Source organism: Acanthisitta chloris, unplaced genomic scaffold, assembly GCF_000695815.1.
Source record: "Acanthisitta chloris isolate BGI_N310 unplaced genomic scaffold, ASM69581v1 scaffold1677, whole genome shotgun sequence".
In the NCBI taxonomy this organism is placed as follows: Eukaryota; Metazoa; Chordata; class Aves; order Passeriformes; family Acanthisittidae; genus Acanthisitta; species Acanthisitta chloris.
In genome coordinates, this window is record NW_008681836.1 from 14,093 (window position 1) to 18,985 (window position 4,893).

At 50.7% G+C, this 4,893-nt stretch overlaps 1 protein-coding gene across 1 annotated transcript in view; it reads right to left on the reverse strand.

Moving 5' to 3' along the window:
- Positions 1-4,893, reverse strand: part of FGF18 (fibroblast growth factor 18) — a gene marked incomplete at its 5' end in the record, with an annotated part of 18,587 nt that overhangs the window by 640 nt on the left and 13,054 nt on the right. The gene's annotated exons all lie outside the window — the stretch shown is intronic.

Below are 4,893 nucleotides of genomic sequence, written 5' to 3' on the forward strand. Positions count from 1 at the left end.
AAGAGGATGAATTGAACTCATGCCAGGGAAACATCATAGTTAATCAGAAAAATCCAAACACCCAGAATCTCCTATGGGCCAAATAGCATTTCCCCTTCCACTGCTCACTTCTGATATGCTTTCTGAAATACCTTATGGGCTTGCATCCATAACCACCCAAATCCCACTGAAATCATTATAAACCTTAGTTAAGCCTTCATAGCACTTTGAAAACTCTCCCCTACTGCATCCTGGCACAGCACCTGGTAGATGGGCCCCACATGGAGCTTCAGGGGTGAGACAGAGGGGTGTCAGGGGCACTGAGGTCCCCAGCCCCACTCCAGGCCCTGGGACCCCGGAGAGCCTCAGAGTCAGAGACACGACGCACACCTCAGGCTTGGCTCTGACCTGCAGACCTGTGAGACACAAGCACAGGAAGGGCCTGTTCCCACATGGGAACAGTCCCCAGATGGGACAGCATCCCACGAACACCCTGTGGCTGGAGAGCTACATGGCCACAGTGTTTTCAGCCACCAGACCCACCCCAGCTCCACTGCTGGGCAGGGTAACATGCCAGTGCCAGATTTTACACCTCTTCTCTCCTCGGACAGGTTTTTGTTTGGAAGAGGGTTTCATTTGTGGTGGCAGAGGGAACATGGCCCTTCCTCTTTCCCAGCCTTTCAATCTCAGACTGAAAGCAACCACCCAGAGCTCCAGGAGCTGGTTTAGGAAGCCACATCCCTAAAGCACTTTCCTCCTCGCAGAGGGAGGCAGGCTTAGCACTGAGCTGGAGGTTTCTGAGCATGAGTGTTGCTCCCCAACTACCCCACAGCTGAATGCCTGCCCTCCTGGGACTCCCTTCCCCATGTTTCAAGATTTTGGCAAACTGGACTCAGCTCAGCTTGGAGATCAAAACTGAGAGATCCAGAACTGGCCTTTTGAACACAGTAGAATATGAATCTCTATATTCAGGACTCTCACACAGCACACACAGCACTGGAGGGAGTTACAGCCTCACACCACAGCAGCATCAAGTCCTTCAGCACAGAGGAAATTATTCTCACACAACCTTCTGTCAGAACACATTTTGCCCTTTAACTGCTGAGTTATCGATGCTGCATCTAGAAGAATGTCACGTGTTGTCACGTGCAGCAGCACTTTGGTTTATTCATCAAAAGATAATGGGGAGTAGATGCGAGCGTGATATGGAGCATCATACAGGACTTCATCTAATGCTCAACAAAGCCACAGGAAGGATTTCCTTCACAATATTAGCCCAATTCAGCTCCCCACTGAAGTGACTTTTCCAGTACTGCAGGCCTACATGTGCTACTACTAAACTCTTCCCCTCCCCCCATCGAAACAGTATCAGACCCCCGCAGTCCTTAGCCACTTCAGCTGTCCCATCCTGGGGGGACAGGAAAGCCACAGCAGCCTGATCAGCACAGTCCCTGAGCAATGGCTAGTCCCAAAGCTGCAGCGGCTCTGCTCAGGGCACCATGGCTGGGGTGAGGAGCTGAGCCCTGCGTGCTTACCATCCCTTTCCCAAGGCCAGGGCAGCCTGCTCTTCTGTAGAGACCTGCCTAAAACATCCTGCACAATCACAGCAGAGTTTGGTGCAGTTTGTGGGAAAGGCAAGGGACACCTTCCAGGCCAAGCTGCTCAGGCTTCCCCACACACCTGTTCCTCAACCAACCACATATGAGCTGCAAACAGAGCTGCGAGATGGGAACCGTTGGGCATGATGACCCAGGCTGGAGGCACACAGGCAGCAACAGAGGTAAAAACAGAGGATGGCTGGCCATCGCCAGCCCGCAGCACCAGCCACTCCTCTGTGGCTTAATGCCTTTAGCAGAGCTTCAACTCCATTCGTGCAACAATATGTGATGTTTGCCCTAAAGTCGGTAACACACCACCCTGCCTAAAGGGTTAGTTACCAGGGTAGGTCTCATTAAGAGGGCAAAGGAAATTCTGACAACTTTCACCCCAAATATGCTAATCCAGGGCCTGTACAAGGGCTCTGCCATAGGACCAGTAGTCTCCACCCCAGATAGGCACAAAGGTCCTCATTTTATCATCCACAACTGGAAGCTCATAAACGCTTTAATGAACGCAGAACTGGGCAAAGCTCAGTGGTTCCAGTTCCTGGGGGGGTCATTCTCCAAGGGGTGAGTTTGATCAAAGCCACATGAGTGGGAAAGGGGAAATCAGTCAACACCATGGGGTTCCACCAGGTTTCAATGGGAAGCCATAAAACTAGCCCTAGGTTTCTCAGGGCTCAGCCCACTACAAACCCTTCCTCAATGAGTGGAGAATTTTTAAACAATACCATGGCTGAGATTCAAATCCACCCAAACCCAGGTGCTGGTGAACCAACCGGATCTGTATCGCAGGGGGAGCAGGTAATTGGGAGGGCTGTTTCCCCCACACTCGTGGAAAGGGCCTGGATTTGAGCCCTGACCTTGTTGCTAGGAGAATTAAGGCTTTTTCATGCAATTTGGGAGGTTTCCACTTGTACTGAATTGTCAGTTTCTCATGGAAAATGAAGACTGGAATGAAAAGAAAACGTGTGTGTAGGAGGGGGAACTTATTCTATTAATAACAAAAAAGTATTCACTTATACCTTCAAATTTGCCGACAGAGCCTAAGACGGAGACAGGAGGTGGAGGAATAACAAGGTGCAACTTCAGGCCAACCTCAGGGCTAATTTGAAGTAAACAAGGTGCATGAGATAAAATAACTTCGTTCTGGAAGAGGAAGAGCTAAATGATTTGATAACATGAAATTGCAGTAACATTTACAAGTACCTTGAGATAAATCAGGATAAGGACCTCGCTTCCCCAAACAGAGCATTCCTGTATGTGCTAAGACACGTCAGAGACAGACAAATGATTTTTAAATACTTACAGGATAATTTTACAGCATCTGTTATAATCCCCACTGGAATAAATCACTTGCATATGTTACCTACACCATGAAGAGCTGGACCCAGAGCAATCTATTAGGAGAAAAATCAATTTATAAGGGTTTTCAATGATTTTTAAGTGTCAGGTGTCCATCACTTAAAAACTAATCATGTCCCTATTTAAGCAATAGCAAATCATTCCTTGGGTCTGTCAGCCATCCCCTTGCTCCTTCAAACAGAGGAGGCTGGAAGGGAAACAGCTTTGGCCAAGCATCACTCCCTGTTCCAGCTGCCTGCTCACCCTTCCCCAGCAGTTCACAGAGCAAACCATCCAGGGCTGCACCCTCCTTCCCCGACATCAGCCAGGAGCTGCTGCCAAGCCACATTTCATACACACTGCGCTGGCAAGGATGCACCTTGCAGAGCACTCGCCCTTCAAAACATGGAGGTTTATGTTTGGAACAGATTCTTTACAATAAAGAAGTTCTTGAAAGCCTCAGAGCTGCACAGGCTGCTCCTGCATTTTGCCCACCACCACCCCACTGGCAGCAGCTCCAGCCACACTCCTTGCTCAGAGCAGGGTGAGAGCAGCAGCAGAGGCACCACCCTGCTCCTGCAAAGGGAACGGGCTCTAGGCAAGTCAGCACTACCTCGTACCTGTGGCCACTCCCAAACTGCTGATGTTGCCCCTGGGGCTGTGCCTGGCTGTGCCACGAGGCCGTGCTGCCACAGAAGTGACACCTTGCAGCTCCATTCTTCACAGAGAAGTAATTTGGAACCTTTTTTGTTTAAACACATCCCTAACATCCGTGGGAAGATGTGGTAGCTGTTAGCCAAATTTCTGACAAATGCCTTATAAAATGCCTGATTTAAATGCCTCCTTCCATGGAAACCTCAGGGGCATCGCCCAGGTCTGCACAGAGGGAAGGGGAAGCACAAGCCCAAGCAGCGTGACATGCTGACTCCAGTGGAGCAGGAGCTGAGGAGCAGAGCTGGGGGCACTCAGCTGCCACTCAGTGCCAAGGCAGCAGAGCTGGGCTGTCCCAGCCTGACCGAGTAGGGTTAGAGGGGCAGAGGCCACCCAAGGCTCCCCCTCCAGTGAAGTGTGTCCTGACTGTTTCTACACCACCAGCCAACTCCATCCCGAGCGAGGCCGAGGGCAGCAGGGCTGAAGGAGCCACACTGGGCCCAGGGGTTCTCTGAGCACCCTGAGCTCCCCGAGGAGCAGCCCCGGATTGTTTGTGCGGAGCATTTGGCAACAGGCTCTCCAGTTTTAAACGTGAAACACGCCGAACTGACACTAAAGCAGAATTAAGTGCCAAAGCATTTGCTGCTTCTACAATTACACTCCGGAGCGCTTTGGTGCTCCTGCTCTCCTTTTTATGACCCAACTTGGTCTTATTGTAGTTTGGCTTTTTCGTTTTAAGTTCTCCAAATGGAAAGGATCAAAGAGCTCTTTGTTGTCATAGCAGGAGCACTCCTCGGAGCGAGGCACCTGCCACGAACAGCTGGCTGCTCAGGGGGAATTCGCGGCAGCCTCTGTGCCACCAGCCTGAGCCAAAGCATTAGCAGGTGCAGCAGCCGCCTCCGCCTTCCCCCATTAGCCTGCCACACTAAGCCACCTGAGCAGCTTTTTATGGGAAAGGGAGGCCAGGGCAGGTTTTCTCATTTATGCTTCACAAATCTGGCTCAGTGGGCACCGGCAAATCCAAACTTCACTCGGCTTTTACGGCAACAATAAGCTCGCACAAGCGGCTCGGGTAACACCACGGTGCAGGGAGAGATGCCTCCAAGACTGAAAGGTTTCTCTGTTTGCAAAGATCAGGGCACAAATTAAGCACTGTGAGCGATGCTGTGCTAAGCTGTTGTTAGCTAAGCTTATGTTAAAACACTTCCCCCTCCTCAAATGCTGCTGCAATTAGGAGCTCTCTGGGTAAGGGACTGAAGGTGCTGGTGATGTGCTGCAAATAATAGCAAGCACCAAACCCTATGAAACATGTCTGTGACAA